Consider the following 19,583-nt stretch of genomic DNA (forward strand, 5'->3'; position numbering starts at 1 on the left):
AGCAGCCTCTGGGACAACCTAGCGAAAATGAAGCACGACTTTGAAAAAGTGCTTAGCTTTGGCTGGATCGTTCCACAAGATTTACTCGGTACTGGAAGTTAGTCTAGAAGAGTATTATCGGATTAGCTCGTAGTTCCACAGCCCTCTAGTAGAGAGTAAGGCAGTAAGCACATTTTATGGTGGGGCAACGCTGAAATTCCAGGGCTGTAATCTTATGTATGTGCGCGTGTACGCGCATACGCGCGCGCGCGCGCACACACACACACACACACACACAGCTGGACGGTGAAAGTAAGATCCATCGAGCACAATGGCGCTTCATTCCCGATAAATGATGGGATCGGAAACGAACTTTACAGTCCAATCCTGTACATGTCTACTCCAAAGTCAGCCCCGTTTAGTTCCCTGGAACTCACTCCCAGGTCCGTGTGCATAGGATTGCAGCCTTACCACTGAAATCCTAACGATGGTTTCTTGGAAATAAATTTACTGAAATCAGGTGGACAATTCCAGGTAAACGCACTGAGGATCTGGGTTGCCAGGACTGGATCCATGACGTTTGGATTTCCGTGGTGTTAACCTCCATTCTAAGCACAATTACTTGGAAGAAATGAAGTTATTAACTTCAATAGAACATTGTCGGCAAGATGCGCTGGCGATGCGTCTGTTAAACTCTCATTATAGTCAACGGGGTTCCATTTAGTTTAATTCCAAGCACGTCGCCTGAACTTGAATGAAAATTAGCTTCTCACTTTGAGGTTCCGTCAACGGATATAAGTGGACACAATTTCAAAGCTCCAGTCCTCAAGCTGCATAGTCCTAGACTGTCGCATAAACTTTACTAGGTGACGGAGTAAATGGCTTGAGGATTGTGGCTTTACTAGCCGGTGAGAGAGTTTGGTGGCCGGTTCCGTTAGGTGAACCGACTTTCTGTTACGGTGCGCCTGCCTCCCCAAATCATTTAGCCACGATTTGCCCTGGCTGTTCTGTGACTATACATATTTGCAAGGACTGCCCACCCAACCTCTTGTAATTCCGAGTAAGTCCTGCATATCTACACAAACTCGCAAGGCAAGCTTAGAATTGAAGCCCTAAACCACAATTCTATGCATGTCTGCTCCGAAGTCAGTCCCATCGAGTTCAATGGGTCTTACTCCCAGGTAAGTGGGTATAAGATTGCAGCCTGACTTCCAAGTAACCGTGCTTAGAATAAGGAGCTTTCCTTGGAATTCCTTTGGAAAGGAGAGTCCCACTTGGGATAGCCCTGCCTTCTATTTATCCGCCTTTCCACTAGTCCGTCAGCCTTCTGTTCGCGGAGAGGTTTTCCCATATCAGGCCCGGGGCCAGACGAGCCGTTATACAAATTCCGAGTGAAAACGCGCGGGGAGATGGAGAGAAGAGTAACGGTTGTGTTTCCTCTCTCCCTCTCTCCTCGTGTTGCACACAGGGGAAGCGGATTCTTTCCCCCTTAGTTTCCTTCCAAGCCGAATGTTGGCGTCTTTTGTAGGTGGGATTTGGCGCAAGCACTTTAAAAGCCGCCCGGGAGTGGAGGAGACGCGGCTCCCAAGAGAAAAGCGACCAACTAACTGCCAATTGGATGGTACCAATGTTAAACTCAGCCATGTCTATAATTGTTATTAATCTCATGTGCAAACAACAAAAATGGGGGAGGGGAAGGCACAATTTTGTTTGTTGTGTCAAACTTTTCATTTTGCTTTTGTGATGTTTTAGGAGAGTTATTTATTACGGAGTGTTTGGTACTCGTTCGGCTTTTATCTTCTTTTAAAAAACAAACAAACATTTTACAGGAAACGTTTATTTTAGCAAAGCCACCTGCCATTGTTTATGTAACTTTTTTGAGCAAGAGACAGCGAGAAAGGTCAAATAATACTAATAAAAAAACCTTTTCAGAGTTTTGTTGAGGTTTTTTTTTTCTCGGAATCACGATTTGAAGCAATATAAAGGCACTTTTGACTATGAGTACGCTCCAGAACTGAGGGGAGATGTTCAGTGCAATCCTATGAATATTTGTTCCGACGTTAAGTGCCGTTGAGTGCAATGGGTTTTACTCTCTAGTAAGTGTTGCAGCCTTACTTTCCTGGTAAACATGGATAAGGTCCCACGGCATGAAGATAACGAAATTGACTGATGAATAATATACCTCGTGAACATTATTATTATAAAATAATTTAATAATAATAATAATAATAATAATAATAATAATAATAATAGTTAGTAGTAGTAGTATTACAGACCTGGGGAAATACTTCAAATGTGCCAGTTTGACACCCAGCTTAGAAGGCATTCCGTGATTATTTTTATAAACCGATGTTTATATTTTACATCATTTATTCGAGAATGATTTGAATTGTCATTACATTCTGATTACAGAGTAATCAGGAAAGCAAACAATAACCCAGATGAGTATCTGCAGTGGCCCCATTTCACAGTTCTGTTATTCTGAATCTGAAGTAATTGTAGTGACAATAGGACTACTTCAGAATCCACAAAGTTGCTGAATGGGAGCAGTCGAATTTTAAACCAGCAATGACCTCAATGCTAGCCATATTAATCTGCCAACATATCTCGCTAATTTCACTTTTTCTGATGTACATGAAAGTGTACTTTGCCTAACAGGGAAATCACTCCAGAGTCCTCTATCTATCTATCTATTTATTTATTTATTACATTTCCATACCTCCCAATAGCCGAAGCTGTCTGGGAGGTTCACAAAATTAAAACCACAAAGTACAACATAAAAACAATATAAAATATAAAACTTAAAACTTAAAACAACAGTATAAAAACGTTGAGCACAATTAGGCACCAGGCGAACCTCTCTAGGGAATTCGTTCCACAGCTGGGGTGCCACAGCAGAAAAGGCCCTCTTCCTGGTAGCCACCCGCCTCACTTCCTTTGGCAGGGGCTCCTGGAGAAGGACCCCTGAAGATGATCTTAGGGTTCAGGCAGGTACATGTGGGAGGAGGCCATCCTTCAGATAACTTGGCCCCAAGCCAGTTATGGCTTTGAATGTTAATTCCAGTACTTTGAATGGGGTACTGGCATGATATGATCACATTGGCCAGTCCCTGTTAATAATCTCGCTGCCCCTTTTTGGACCAGGTGAAGTTTCCCGGCCATTTTCAAGGATGCTATTCTAGTGTAGTGTATTATTATTATCCCCCCTCCCATATTGCAGATGGGGGGGGGGAGAGACTGAGCCTGAGAATATTGCCTTGTGTAACCTTACAACGCATTCTTCTACATGTCTACTCACAAATAAGTCACATTGAGTTCAATGGGCTTCACCCCTAAGTAAGTGGGCACAGGGATACAGCCTTACTTACTTGGAAGAAAATTCAACTTACTCTAAAGGGTCCTGGGCTGATCAAACATGCGTGTACAGTACTGGATGACATTAGCCACTGATCTTCAGTTGAGCTTGTTAACTGGCTCCATTGAAAACCATTGTGCTTGGAGTGATGCGGGCTCAAACGAAAGCACAGCGTATGGGTTGATCCGCGATATCTAATGACTTGGCTATCCAGCGATAACCATCCATGTGAGAACTCATCGTTTACTTCCAGGAAAACCCACGTAGGCCTAGTTTAATTGGAATGTGTATAGAGGGATAAATGGATTAAAAACCATTTGCTCGGGACGGGGTGGAGGAACAGTGGAGGAACAAGTCCCGTGGATCTGGAGTCCCTCCAATGTGGAAATAAGAACTGCGCTTATGCCAGACCTAATATGAATCGCAATGTAAACTGAAATCGAAGTCGTCCTCCCGCCACCCACACGCAAAATTCGGCACGATTTACTAGCATTCACTCCCGCGGGAAGAGAGGGGCAAATCGGACTCCTGCTCGCAGAACTCCTGCTCGAGCTAGACGGGGCTTAAAGACGCCGCGTGCTTGTTATTCAAAGAACACCCGGGATTCATTGACAGGCCTGAAACTGGCAGATCTACGGCGTGATGACACCAAAGCTCTGCTCAGTGGAGACTGGTGGCTCTTATTTCAGTGGGGCTGTCAATCCGCTCTGAGTTTCAGTCAGAACCAGTCAGAACTCTGAAGGAGCTACCCAAGGTGCTGGAGCCTATCCCCAGACTGGATTCAGCACCTTGGATAGCTCTTTTGGAGTTCTGGCTGGTTCTGACCAAAACTCAGAGCAGATTCACCACCACTACCACCACCCCGCTGAAAGGGGAACCCCGCAGCCTCCCTTCGCCCGACGCCGCCTTTCTGTGGTCTGTTGGGTGGGAAGGCTCAATGTGAACCTCACGAGGCAGGGCTCAGCCTCTGAACCGGTTTTCAGTGCCAGAGCTTAGCTCGGAAACCTCCGAAGTCATCATTAAGGCTGGAGTGCCTCTGTGTATGTGCAGAATGCATTGCCGTCAACACCGAGAAGCAGCAAAGAGGGAAGTGTTTCCAGGACAGGGAAAGCCTTAAGCATCGAGGAGGCAGCTTTATGTGCTGGCACCACACACAGGGAAGGGGTGGCCCTTTAGGAACTCACCAGGTGGCCTTTGGCAAACCACCTTCTCTCGGGCTCAGTCCTCCCGCCTCCACACACCCCATCTGCAATAGGCAGGGGGGATAATAATATTTATTGGCTTACCTTGCGGGGTTGTTGTAAGAGTTACAACAACTAGATGATACGTATAGTGCTCTGAATACTTAGGCTTTGACGATGATGAATTATTTGGTACCTTATCCTATACACGTTATAGTGTCCTTACAGATTTAGCAAGCATCCCGAGGAAAGCTTCGTTAGCTCCAAGGAAAATATGGTGGGAAAACGCAGAGAAGGATGCAAAGCGATTCAGTAAAGGTGAAGGGCTAAAATGTATCTTAAACCAGTTCAGCATCCTGATACCTTTAAACAATTCAACTTTAAATGTTTTCTGAGCGATCCAGTTCTTCACCGAGCCCTACTACCCGCCCCACAGAAAAGAGATTTTTAAATCCGGGGTATGTTTATATTATCCGTGAACGATGCGGATATTTTCAAAATGGAATTTACGCTTCACTAGGGTGGTGGAGACTTTCGCATTAGAAGATACTTGCTGGATCCCAACGAAGAACCCAGCATCCTGTCTCCAACAATGGACAGAGGGATGCTTATAATTATAAAAAATCCACAAGCAGGATTTGAAGGCAAGGAACCTGCCCTTCGGGTTGTAGCCAACGTTAGTCTTACTTAGAGTAGACCCAATTAAATTAGTCCAAACGAATTTAAGTCCCAGTAATTTCAGTGGGTCTACTCTAAGTAGAATTAACATTGGCTACAACCCTTTGTCTCCCAAGCAATTGTTACTGAGGATGGTAAAGCTATTTTGCTAGCATGACTTCTAGCCATTGAGGAACTTCACCGAACCCCTGAAATCCCTCTAAACACCTGGTTATTACTTTGCCTTGTGATAATGCATGCAAGTCAGGAATGTGGGACCTGTGGCCCTCCAGAAGTTGGACTACAACTTCCATCATCCCTAACTATCTGGGAGTTGGAGCTCCATCGGTCTGCTCCCATCAGTCCCAGACAGCATAGCCAATGGACAGGAATGATGAGACTTGTAGTCCAACACCATACAGAATACCACAACTTCCATCAGCATCAATGTGTTAGTCTCTTGCAGCAACAAGAAACCCAGAAGGTGATATCCAGTGTTAGTCTACTTTAAGTCCCATTCATTTCAATGAGTCTATTCTAGGTAGGACTAATATTGGATACAACCCAAAGAATCCTGTGGCATGTTAAATTCTAACAAAGTTGCTCTAACTGTGCAATCCTATGGATGTTTAGACAGAAAAAAAGTCCTGGCTGGGGAATACTGGGGGCTGTGGGGATTTTTTCTGTCTAAACATGCATAGGGTTAAGCTGTAAGTGAATTATGTGTTTTGTGAAGAAGGCTACCATTGTATACACACGCACTTGGGAGACTACGTTCAGTTGAACTCAACGGGGCTTACTTTTGGGTAAACATGCATAGGGTTGCTTTGGAAATATTCTTTTTTGTCTGTCCAGAGCCATTCTGGATTAAAGCAACGGGACAGCATCTCCTCCTCTTTCTAGCGGCGGCTGGCTTGATGCATGGGGAAAGCCCACAAAACAGAGCAATTGAACTGCACTGAAATAAGACAATCCTCCATTGGTGGAGACGGAGCCACTCCTGATCTTTAAAAACATAGATTCTAGAGCAGTTCCGAAACAGAACACCGGGAAGCCGGATCCTCAGCTATCTGAGGCTGTACTCCTCCAGGTAAAGCAATGAGAGTTTCGACCCATAGCACAGAGTATCCAGTGTTAGTACTTGCCAACTTAGGCTTGTATCCAGTGTTAGTACAACTTTAGTCCCGTTCATTTCAGTGGGTCTACTCTGAGTAAGACTAACATTGGCTACAACTCCAAGCTAGGGAAATAGGCCTGGTTCAGATCGGGACGTTAGACCTTAACAGGCCATGGTTGTTGCACCACAGGCCTCTCTCCACGTCCATGATCAGGTTCTGAACTATTCCGCCAGAACATCAATATGGACTTCTGGCAGCTGAGTGTGAACACTGAGCAAGTGACAAAATTGACTGGCATGATCCTGCCCCAGAGTTAAGGATCTTTTTTAATTAAAAAAATAAAATAAAATGCGACTACTTCTATTGTTATTATCTAACAATAATCTTGATAGGAATAATAATAGCAATACTAGCTATTTAATTAATTTTAAATTAATAAGTAATAATTATTATTAATAATTATTATAACAACGCACGGTTTGAGCTCCTGGGAATTCGATCTTTCTGTCCCAGCAGTCTGCAATTTCCCCGAACGAAAGAGCACTTAACAAGAGCTTGTACTGAGAAGGTCTCTCTGTGCCCTGTTCCTTCGTTGATCCTGGAGCCGTCCCTCCTCATTTACAGACTGGAAGGCTTCCTTCCCCAACCCGATGCCCTCTAGATGTTTTGGACTACAGTTACCATCATCCCCAGACATCCTAACCAATGGTTAGTGGCTCAAAACATCTGGAGCTGGAGGTTTGGCGGTGGACGCTGGTGGCTCCGATTTCGGTGGGGCTGTAAATCCGCTCTGGGTTTCAGTCAGAACCAGACAGAACTCTAAAAGAGCTGTCCAGGCTGCTGAACCTATTTGGGGGCTAGGCTTCAGCACCTTGGATAGGTCCTTTACGGGTCTGGCTGGTTCTGACTGAAACCCAGAATAGATATACACCCCCACCGAAATCGGAGCTACCAGCCTCCACTGGCCAAAGGGGGGCACTTTTTCCTCTGTCGGCGAGTCTGGCTTGGCTGGCCTCTGTGCAAGCACAAATATTTAATTAATTAATTAATTAATTTCTACACTGCCCAATAGCCAAAGCTTTCTGGGCGGTTCACAGAAATTAAGGGAGAGTGTGATTTAGCCTTGCCAACTGTTTTTCTTGGCCCTGCTCCTGTGTTTTCTGGGTGTCCGCTGCCTGACACCCAGAAATGTAACAGCTTCCCACCACCACTTACCTTGAAGGCGGGAGAAGCGTCACCTGTTCGATTTCTATGTGTCAGGTATGTGCCGTTCAGGGCGCCAAAACCGCCATGGTTTTTCATTTGTCTGTGCCTCTGTGTGCCCGTGCGTGTGCGTGTTGGTCGACCGGTGGTTATTCCACTTTAACCAGCCTTGCATTTTAAAAGAGCAGTCTTGAACAATGTGGACCAAGAGAAGCAAGACGGGGAAGAGAAATTAACGTTATGCGCCTCAGCAGCAGCAGCAGCAACATTTTGTTTAGCCTGCCCCAGTGGAGGCTGGTGGCTCCAATTTCGGGGGGCTGTGAATACATTCTGGGTTTCAGTCAGAACCAGCCAGAACTCTAAAAGACCTATCAAAGGCAGTGACCGTATTTGGGGGGATACGATTCAGCGCCCTGGATGGCTCCTTTAGAGTTCTGACTGGCTTTGACTAAAACCCAGAAATGGATTCGCTGCCCCGCCGAAATCAGAGCCACCAGCCTCCACGGCCCTGTGGAGCGCTGCGAGGAGCGCAGGGCAGCTTAAATGCCGCCCCCTTTTTTCTCACAACAACCCTGTGAGGTGGGTGAGGCGGCCAGTGATTGGAGCGAGGACATCCAGTGGGGCTCAGGCAGAGCAGAGCGGGGATTCGAACCCGGCTCTCAGGCGAGCTTTGCAGTCCCCGTTCGCTCAGGAGGAAGCCTCACTTTGTGCTGGGGGCGTTTGACTCGCGTGTAGAGAGGATCGCGGCCTTCCTTATGTGTCCCTCCCTCCACCTCCTCGCAACTGAGAGGATCCCCTCGCCCCCGTGTCTCCTTTCTTGGGCTGCTTATTATTCCTCCCTCTCTCTCGAGCAGGTCGCAAAGCGGTCCGGGGGCGGGTGGGGGGAGAGGCTTGCTTGTCCGACCCTCCTGGCAGCCAGAGAAAGGGCTGCGCGCTCCGGGAGGCCCCGCCTGGCCCGCGCAGGAACCGAGCAGGTGAGAGTGTCACTTTCCCGTCCCGTAACAAAGCACCTGCCCCCTTGATAACCTTCTGCCGGGCCCGAGATAAGCATCGGCCATCTTCGGGTTACTTGGAGCGCCACCGAAGCTGCCTGCAAAGCTCAGCCAGCCACCCTGGGCCGCCTCGCTCGCTCGCTCGCTCGCCTCCCCCCTTTCCCTCCACAGTTTGTTGACTGAGCTGGGGGTCCACCGTCCCTGGGCAAGGTGAAAAGTTCAGCAGGACGGTCAGTTCGCTTGGCTGGGCTCGGTTCGGCTCGCTCCCCACCCCCACCCCAAGCAAAAACACCTGCCGGGGCGCCCGATCCTCGAAAGGCCCCGGCCGCCGCGATCCTGCGAACTCAGGCGGTCTTGCTTGTGGGTGGGAGCGCGTCGAGTAGGCTCGGTGGAGACTCCGATGTCAGCGGGGCTGTGAATCCGCTCTGGGCTCAGACCTCTAAAGGAGCGATCCAAGGTGATGAACCCAACACCTCAAATCGGTCCAGCACCTTGGATAGCTCCTTAGAGTTCTGGCTGAACCCCAGAGCGGGTTCACTGCCCCACTGACATCGGAGCCACCAGCCTCCACTGGCTATAGATCCCGTTGGGCATATGCAAGGGTGCCATTCTGCTAGCCCAAATGACGTTGCACTCGTGGAAACTAGGTTCTGAACCATGCACAAGAGGAGAATCCAACTAAAGTTACATTTGTGCAAGTGGGTCTGCATAATGCTTGCACAACCCACTGTGCAACCGCTGGCGCATAACTTTTGTGCAACCACTTGCACAGTCTGCGTGTGCAACCAGTGGAGCAAGTGCCTGGGCAACTGTTTGCCCAAGCATAATGGGCCTCCTTTGCACAACTGCTAGCTGAATTTGCGGAATGACACCGTTGGCTACTACCCGTATCGCTGGATCTCGATTAGATGCGTTGGATCTCAAAAAAAGAGCCCTGCTGGATCAGACAAAAGGCCTATCTAGTCCAGCATTCTGTTTACACAATGGCCCATGATGTGAAGAGCTGACACTGGGGGTAGTATATACCCATCCTGACTAGTAGCCATTGATAGGTTTATCATCATTATGTCTAATCCCCTTGTAAAGCCATCCAAGTAAGTTGCTGGCCCTTACTGCATCTTGTGGTAGCAAATCCCGTAGTTCAACTCCGTGTTGTGTGAAGAAGTGCTTCCTTTCATCTGTCCTGAATCTCCCATCCTTCAGCTTCACTGGGTGACCCTGGCCTCTCGTATTATGAGAGAGGGATGAAAAGCTTTTCCCTATCCATTTTCTCCACACTGTGCATAATTCTATACACCTAAAATATGTCTTTGTATGTTTACGTATTTTAATCTTTGTATTTTTATTATTCATCATCTGGAGCACTCAGTGAATGTAGAGTAGATCCAAAAATATTCTAAATAGATAAATATACTTTTCTGTCATGTTCCCCCTTACTTGTCCTTTTTTCTAAGCAAGAAAGCCCCAAACTGTAGCCCACAAAGTCCTACTGAAGTCAATGCAGATATTTAATTTCATACCAGATATCCGGTGCTACATGTCGGGTCAGACCAAGAGTCCATCTAGTCCAGCATTATGTTTGCACAGTGGCCAACCAGCTGCCTATGGGAAACCCACGAGTAGCACAGGGGTGCACTAGTAGCAACAACCCACTCATGTTTCCCAGTATACTGCCTCTGATATTGCAGGCAGGCAGCATATTTGCCTCTTTATGATCCTCAGCCTGCATACATGAAAATTGCATTTGCTCACACTGGACCCTTGGTACCCTCCTTGCATCTCTCTGCAATGTGGTGTAGTGACTAGAGTGTTGGACTGGGAGTCCGGATATCCGGGTTCTAGTCCCCACTCGCCCATTAAGCTCACTGGGTGATTTGGGGCCAGTCACAGACTCTCAGCCCAACCTACCTCACAGGGTTGTTGTTGTGAAGATAAAATGGAGAGGAGGAGGGTTATGTATGCCACCTTGGGTTCCTTGAGGAGGAAAAAAGGTGGGATATAAATGTAATAAGTAAATAATAAATAATGAGAACTATTGGGGTTAAATAATTGTAACTCCCACTGGTTTCAATAGTTAAAGCACATCAGTCTTTCACTGGACAAATATGCATATATTGACTCAAAAGTAAGTTCCATTATATTTAATTGGTCTTACTCCCAAGTAAGTGTACATAGGACCACAGCCTTAGAAGCACTTATGGGTGGATAGTTAATACTTTAAGGCTCTATCAGTGCTGTAATAAACCTAACCTTGCAATCGAATAGACTTGCTGATATCGCATTACTGTGTTTTACTATTGTAAACAGCATTGGGGCCTTTTTAGATTGAAAGTTTAGGTAGAAACTTTGCAAATAAATAAATAAATAAATCATACGTAGGCTTCTCTGGGAGTAAGCCCCCATTGAACACAGTAGATTAAAAATCCTCAGGACTGCACTGTTAAGATTGAAACCTTCCTGGGGACAGGCACCTCTGTGGCTTTGCCCCATTTATCTCCATGACATGGAATGAATAGATAAAAGATGGGGATGATGTGTTTAGGTTAGGATCCGTAGCTCACTCGCTGGGTGATCATGGGCCATTCATGATCTGTCAGGCCTACCCTACCTCATAAGGTTGTAGCAAGGATAAAATGAGAGCCAGCATGTTGTAATGGTTAGAATGTTAGACTGGGGAGAGCCAGGTTCAAATCCCCACTCCACCATAAAGCTCACCTGGTGCCTTTGGGCCAGTCACTGACTCTCAGCCTAATCTACCTCACAGGGTTGTTGTGAGGATAAAATGGAGAGAAGGAGGATCATGCAGGTAATATATATAAATGAAACTAACTAACGAAATAAGTTAGTTATCTCTAGGTGCGGGGGCAAACCCCCTCGAATTCCTTGGAGAAAATAAATACTGTATAAGTTGTTGGGTGGTTGTTGTTGTTTTTTTTAAAAAAAACTTAATAAGATTAATGACAATGCAGAGTTAATATCAGAATTGATTGGAAGGGATCCATACGTCTCATGTTTTCTTTCAAATGGGCGCTGAATGTAAGAAAAAAACCGGGCACATGTCCATCCTCAAGTTCTGCGTTTGTATCCCAACTGTTTGCCAACCTCCCTCGCCGCCCCCGTTTGCTCCCCATTAACAAGCTGGAGCGCGTAGCTGCAGGTCGCTCTAATCTCATTAATATTTTGGAAACGTGAGTATTGAGCGACGGAGGCCGCTCATTCGCCATATGCCGGACCACTCCCGCTATGCTGGCTGGTTCCTTTCTCTCTATTATTAGCAATTAGCTTCTACCTTCCCAAGTCGGACCCGGGTAGCCAAGAGACTGGGGGCGAAGGAATCAGTTCTGCGTGCGTGCGGGTGCGCGCGCGAAGCATGCTTAATAGCTCCTCTCCGGCGAACAAAAGAGAGGGCACGACGCGGCTTTCAGAAGTCATTGGCGCCTCCTCCCAAACCCATCAGCTGGGAAGCAGCTCCTTAAATCCATGGGACGGGGAGCACCTCCAAGGACCATGCTGGGAGTTGTGGGAGGAGGGGGGAATCGCAAGAGGAGGCAATGAGCCACAGCCTTCTGGCGAAGATCTCCAACCCCGCTAAAGCGTTTGTTTGAACACACACACACGTTGATTGCCATGGAAGAAAGTTAAACATTTGTTTCATTCTCCTGCTTGGAACCATCAGTGTACATCATTTAAAACAAGTCCCCTACGTAGTGTTGCAATTTACTTCCAAGCAAATCCGGTTAGGACTGCAGCCCTAGTGTACTCCAGTTCGACTGGATCGTGCGCGCCTTTTTTTGAAGTGAACTTTCCCAGTAACGTCTTACCGTGTTTACTCAGATGTAAGTCCCATTGAGCTCAGTTCGACTTACTTCCAGGTAAGTATGCACAGGACTGTAACCGTAAACATCTTTACTTGAAATCCGAACAGGCACAAGTCAACATTCGAACTCGGGGGGGGATAACAATAGAGAGTTGAGTAGCTGTCCTATCTATGTACACTTGCTCGAAAGAAAGCTCCTTTGGGATCAGTGGGACTTATTGCTGGGTAAACATGCATAGGATCGGGCTCCACTCTAAAATTTACCCCCAATGTTTTCGAAAGAACAAGGGTGCGAGAGCGCTTTTACACGTGGCGCTTTGAGCCTTGTGCGCATTCTATAACTCGTGGACAAGGTTCACAAATGGTACTCAGTTGATGACTTCCTGTTTTCTTTTTTGATTGGTATCTCGCTTTTCAATCGATGAGACAGAGCGTGTTTAGTGTGATGTTAACGTTCGGCTGAGCAGAACTTGTGCATCGGAGTGTGAAATGAGTTGGGGGAACCCTTGTATTTGTGTGAAACACACGGTGGTTTTATTGATCCGAGCACGTTTCTGTGGTTTGTAGTTAAGGAAAAAGGGGGTTGAGTGGGTGTTTTAGATCTTAGTGGTTGGGAAAGGCTGAGAAAGGCAGTACCCCAGGGTGGAATTTTCCACCGCTTATTCTATCTGTTAGAAATCTGACCGTCAGTTAAACCATATGGAAAATTTCATTTTTATTGATTCCATCCAGTCCAGATATTATGAGCCAAGTCTATTATCTAGTTAAACCGGAGTGCCTGGATTTGAATCACTCCTGGCCGGTGATCGGAAGCCATTTATTGGGTTCACTGACTGAACCAAGTAAGGTTGCCATCCTACCCGTACTTACCTGGACCGCCACCGAACACAACGGGACAGCTCTGAATAAACATGCAAACCGGTTGGGCTGCATATGGTCGGGGCGGTAGGTATTAATTCCGAGACATTGGCCGGCCATCGCCACCTTAAGACCCTTTTAAGCCCACCTGAGCTCGCTTAAATCTCACCCAAATGCCAGCGGTCCTTTTATCGAGGCTATAAATCCGGTTATGTAGATCCGGGTCTCCTCGTTTTTACCTGCCTGGTGCTCGGGACAGAGACAAAAGCAAGCTCCAACAACCCTGCATGCATTTTTTTAAATTACATTTATATCCCACCCTTTCCTCCTTAAGGAACCCAAGGCTACATACATAATCCTCCTCTCCATTTTATCCTCACAACAACCCTGCGAGATAGGTTGGGCTGAGTGTCTCTGACTGGCCCAAAGTCACCCAGTGAGCTTCCATGGCCGAGTGGGGACTGGAAGCTGGATCTCCCGACTCCCAGTCCAACACTATAGCCACTATACCATACTGCCTCTGTGGGGAATATCACTGACCTACAGTGTGTGTGCGCGTGTGTGTGTGTGCGTGTGTGTGATAGAGCGAGACCACTAGCTGGTACCATACGGCCCACAGGGCCGAAAACATTGTCCACCCCAACCCACTTGTTTTCACTAGCTCAGACTTCCCCAGCCTGGTGGCCTCCAGATGTATTGGATACAACTTCCCTTATCCTCAGCAGTTTGGGGGAGGCTGTTAGGATTAGCACCTTATTTTAAACATATTTGCGTCCTGCTCCTAAAACATATTCACATCCCAGCTTGGAAAAAGAAAAATCCACGTTGATTTCACTGGAACTCTCTCCCTGCCCCCCCCCCGCGTGTTGATAGTAAATGGTGAGCCTGTTCCAATATGCAGACGTCCGCTCCACTGATTTCAGTGGTCCTTACTCCCAGGTAAGCGTGCCTATCCTTGCAATATTGCCGCTTGATCCTACCTAGTTTGGATGATTTCAGCCCAACTGCCAATGAAATCTATATGCTCAAAGGCCCCATCTTATTTTGTTTTCCGCAAAACATAAAACTTCCAGAGCATGACTTCCTAGGTAAGGCTTCCCAATGTATCCTGTCCACACTTACTTGGGCATAAATCCATTGGATGAAATCGGAAATATGCTGAGTAACCATGAATAAAATGCGGCTGGGGGGAAAATATGTAGGATTAGGAGATTAACAGTGCATTCCGATATACACTTCCCTGGTAGTAAACCCCATCGAACTCAACTGGGTAGGATTGCACTGTAAACATATTTTTGTTTTTAAAAAATTCGTTCGGCTCGCTGATTTCTTTGGAATTTGCTTCCAAGTAAGGGTTGCAGCCTCACTCTACCTATCAATCTAATCTGTTCTGTTAATCTACTATTAATTACCTCTTTAAAAGCAATAGTACCTAGTTTTAATACTCTCAAATAGAGGCATAAGTTCGAAAAAGTGCATGTTTAAACTCAATTTAATTCTCCTGTTTGATGAAACTGACTTCCCCAAATAGGGGGTTCTCCATTTCCCCCAACCGGCGAGGTTTCGCAATATGTGACTCCGTGTATAACTTTCTTGATTGATTAACCTCTCTTGTTCCTCTTCATTTTGCTTGAGGTGATCATCTTACTTGCTCCACATGATAAGCCACTGCTCTTCTGTTGATTCCGTGTTTTTAAGGCGGCAATCCCAAGGCACACCCAGCCAATAGGAAGCACCGGTGGACCGCTGCGTAAACCTGCATAGGATCGGGTTGCACAGTGAACGACCTGTTGTTTCATTTTTCAGCGTTTCAGTCGCTGGACTGAGAGAGCAGCCCTAACTGGCTCGGAACGGTCGCCACCGAAAGGCTTCTTTACGCAGCACCCCCTGGTTTATTGCTTTCCTCCCATTACAGGGTCTGGAGCTGCAAGGAAAGGGTTAAGTCGTGGGAGCTGCAAGGAGTTGAGAGAAAAGAGAAGGGCCGGTGGCGGCGGCGGGTGGGGGGGAGTTCGCCACTTCGCGGGCGCTCCTTAATTAGGGCTGCCCAGATGACAATGGGTGGGTGGTGCGCGCGCGCTCTCGCGCGGGTGGCGGCAGCGGCGGGTTTGGCAGCGTATCCTGGCGGCCGAGGCCGGGTGTCTGGAGGGGAGCACGCGCTGTCAGCTGGTGAGCGGAGGAGCCATTCAGGCCGCCCCTCAGGGAGCTGTGGCGGCGCATTGAACGCCCTCCCCATCATCCTCTTCATCATCGCCTACCCCCGCGGCCCACTGGAGCACAACAGCCAGCATTAGTCAAGCCCTCCAGGAGCCTCACAGCAGCCAGGCAGAGGCTTTGCCGCCCAGGAACCGGCCGCACGCGAGGGCACCGGCGGGGCGCACAAGGCTCGCGCGGGGGGGGGGGGCGCGGAGGGGCGAACAAAGGGAGGCGCGAGAGGGAGAAGAAAGCCGCGCTCGCGCGCCGCAAGCCAGCTCGTGGCTGAGGCGTCTTCTTCCCCCGCTCGAGAGAGAGGAAAGGCCCAGGGCAGCGGCGCCCGAATGGGCGGGCGCGCGCGCGCCGCCCCCGCAGCGGCGTGGCCCCGCCGCCTTGCCGGCGCGCGCCGCTGCCAGCTCTTGCACGCGCGACGCGCGACGAGGCGGCGGCCTCCTGGGACGCCTGCGGAAGGGGAAGCCCTCGCTTTGCGTCGTCGTCGTCTTCCCTTCCAACCCTCTGGATGTAGTAAACCAGCCCTTCAAGGAAAAGGGGATCGTCTACACTCCCGGATGCACAGTGTAGTTTTGACGTTGCATGGGGAGGCTTTCTGTTCGGGGGAAGCTTAAAAATACTATCCTCCCCCCCGCCTCCTCTCCTGGAGTGTCCAAAGTGGTACAGTCCAGAACTTTACCGCGCAAGGCTCCCGCCTTCTGCATCTTGGCTAGAACAGCCCCGAAGGAAGTATAACAGGAGTGCCCCTGTGCTCGTGGGGTCCTTCTGCGGGACAATTCTTCCTCTTAAAATAGTTCGCCAAATGGTACAGGTTGCTTAAGCAAGCTGCACCGTGAAGGGTTTTGCAGCCGGTCGCTGTAAGGCCACGGGGATTTCCCAACCGAAGATGCTCCAGCAACCCTGCAATGCAAGCAGCTCCTTGCGATTGCAATGGGAGTTGGGCTCGGACGCGTAAATCAACTGTTTTCAGCAACAACAAACAACATTGTCAAGATCAGTCCTCCTGAGGCCTTCTCAGCCACAAGTTACAGCCCATGCAGGTTGTCTCAAATATTTACTCCGTATTATCAGTATTGTAATGTTGCATTGTTGTATCTCCTGCTTTTACAGAGTAAAAGAAGCAAAAGTCTGGTCCCTGCCCCAGTGAGATAACACAATCTAAATTCAGATTGGGAGGAAGGTGGAAGACAGATAAAGGGGAAGTAAGCAGGGTAAAATGGAAACAAGGGATGGCTGCCAGCCGAAACAGTCACTCACGCAGGCTGTGTGATGTATGCTTATTCAGAAGTAAATCCCACTAAGTTGAATGGGGCTTACTCTCAAGTAAGTGGGCACAGGCACCTTTTTAGGTTTGGTTTCAGCTAAGGCTGAGGGCAAGCAGCAGTAACTCAGGTTGACAACTGTTTCATCACAATCAATACACTCGCCTCTTAAAAACCACTCCCATGGCCACTGGTCAGCTGCACTTAATTGTGAGTGTAAAAGAGTGGTGAAAGTGTACATTTGTCTTAAAAGTTCACGTGCCCTTCAAATTTGCTATGGGCAAGGCAATGTGCACCTTCTCTAAATCCTGGGTGTGCTTGGGTTGATAGAATGACTGCTGTAAGGATCAATGAATCCTGCCAGGATGAAGTGGAACAGACAGGTTATCGTGTGCTGCTTCCATACTATCCCTTGATTATTCTCTAACTATAAGCATTTGGGGCCAAAGCCAGAGAAAAAGATTTGAAGTAGAACATTCCATCTTCCTCTGACATTCCAGTAAGAAAAAACTACATTGCAGTCAAGTCCATTTTTAAACTGGTATAATTGTTGTACTCATAGAATCAGGGTTGAAAGGGATCTGCGAGGTCATTTAATCCACCCCCTCACTCAGTGTAGGCTCAGTAATGTAGGATGCTACTACAGTATCCCTGAGAGATGGCTGTCCAGCTTCTGCTTAAATACCTCCAGCAAAAGGGAACCCACCACTCAGGACCCTGTTCCACAGTCAAAGATTATTAGGAAGTTTTTTTCCTAAGGTTTAGCCAGAATCTGCTTCCCTCCAATTTCCACCTATTGGGTTCATTTCTGCCCTGTGGAGCAACAGAGAACAAGCTATCTTCTGCATGGCCATGTGGGAAAGCACAGGGGGCCAGACTGCAACCACAGGAGAGCCAGATTTGGCCCCAAGGCCTGAGGTTCCCACCCCCTGATGAAGCTAAATATTAGGGCTGTGTAGGGACCCCCCCCCCCTCACTCCAGAGGCTGATTCAGAACTTCCAAATTGGCCCCGACCTGTCTTGGGCTGATCCGGAGCCAGGCCAACCCTCTTTGGCCTCTGGATCTGAACCATGATCCAGACAGCCAAAGCGTCCCCACCCAGCACTCCCAACCTACTCTGGAACCGGACTACTTCAGCCTGAATCACCACTTTGGGGTTCAGCCCAAAGCAGTACACAACCCTACTAAACATTATGGGAGATGGAGCCTTTCTACACAAGGCCTTTATTATATGTTCATGATTCTTCATTTATGGTAGTTTGCAGGTCCTTTACATAACGTCATCATTTTCCAGGGCCTCTCCCATGCTTTGCAACTGGTTTAGTGGGGGTGGGGGGTGTCTAACAAGGAAAGTCTGGTATTATTTAAAAATGACAGGATAAAGCCAAGTGTAATTGTGCAATTCTGCAATACTACAGTGCCACCTAGTGCTTGTGTAATAGAACATAAGAAAAGGAAGAGAAAGAAAAATCCCAGAAAAAACATATGTAAAGGAGCTGAGCTTAATCCTGCAAAGAATTAGGAAACAGAAGCTTAGGTAAAGTGATGGCTTAAAAGCCTCATGTAGAAAAGCCCACAGAATAGTTCCTTGAGGTGCACAACATAGCATAATCGCCACGGGACAAAATAACTCCCCAGTACCATCTTCTGGAAATAGCCAGCCAAGTAAGACCAGAACACTGGAAAAGGTGGCACCAGTTCCAAATTCAGACAGCCACTCCAAAGGGATGCCATAGTTAATGGCATCGGAAGGTGCTGCTGAGAGGTCCAGGAGAATTAACAGGGTTGCAATCCCCTGTTCTCTTTCCAGTGTAGATCATCCATCACGGTGACCAAAGCTAATTCAGTGTCAAAACCAGGCTAGAAAGTTAGAAACCAAATTGAAATGGATGCAATTATCCAAGGAGATGCAGTAGTGCTTGAACATAGCTATGTCGAACATAGGGACAGCTCAAATCTTTATACCAGTTACACTCAAATATTTGGATTTTAGACTGATTTGAAGCCCAGCGTATGGCTGTTTTCCACAAGTGACAAGTAAATGGGAAATTTGTGTTTTCTAGACTATAAGTTCAAATGTAAAACCTACTCTGGCTAGAATGTGGATCAAACTTGTTAACTGCTCTCTTCTGCTTTCTGTGTGGCATTGACTTCCCATCATTTGTGAAAATGTCCTAAATTCCATATTAAACTAACAAGCTTGTGTTGAGCATAATTTAATCAAGTGAATAGGATTCAACTAGTTTCAGTCTAAACACACCTTGCCGTAACTGGCTTGTGGATTGGTAAGGGTGACTGATAATCATTTAGTGGGGGGGGGGGGTGTGCACACACACACACACACACACAGGCAGGGGGGAGGGAGGGAGGTGCTAGAGTTTTATTGGCCAGTTAATTTGCTGTAGATCAATGGTGCTGTGCGCCAGCCCATCTGGCTGTTCTTTCTATATTCAAGAGGAGGGGGGAAGGATTTCTGTTTGAAGTCAAAATTCCTCCCGTAGAGATCATGCTGGGTAATTTAACCTCCTTCCAAACATACACACAGATAACACAATAGACTTGAAGGCTCATCTCAAGCATTAATATCCTGAAGCCAACTAAAGGTTTAACAGTTCAACAGTGCTAATTCCTCTCCTGAAATGATAATTAGAAAAGGTCCACTGCTTCAGTAATACAAAACTCATTTTTAAAAAGAAACAATAGTGAAAGTTCAGAAGAAACAGTGTAAGGAGAATCATTGAAATTGAGTTTGGACAAGCAAGTGTGCACACAGGATTAGTTTATCTGGGGTTTGTGGTTGTATATGGTGGGGAGGAAGGAAAAGAGATAATTATATAAAATGTAATAGTGATAGTTCATAAAAACAAAGAAATGGATGAAGTCTCTTGGGTCATAAAAAAATACCGCTTTTGTCTCTCTCTTTTTAGATACAACTTTCAAATTCGACATATTTGAATC

Source organism: Heloderma suspectum, chromosome 5 (genome assembly GCF_057233095.1).
Source record: "Heloderma suspectum isolate Gila_16-S chromosome 5, 16-S_ref, whole genome shotgun sequence".
Taxonomy (NCBI): Eukaryota; Metazoa; Chordata; class Lepidosauria; order Squamata; family Helodermatidae; genus Heloderma; species Heloderma suspectum.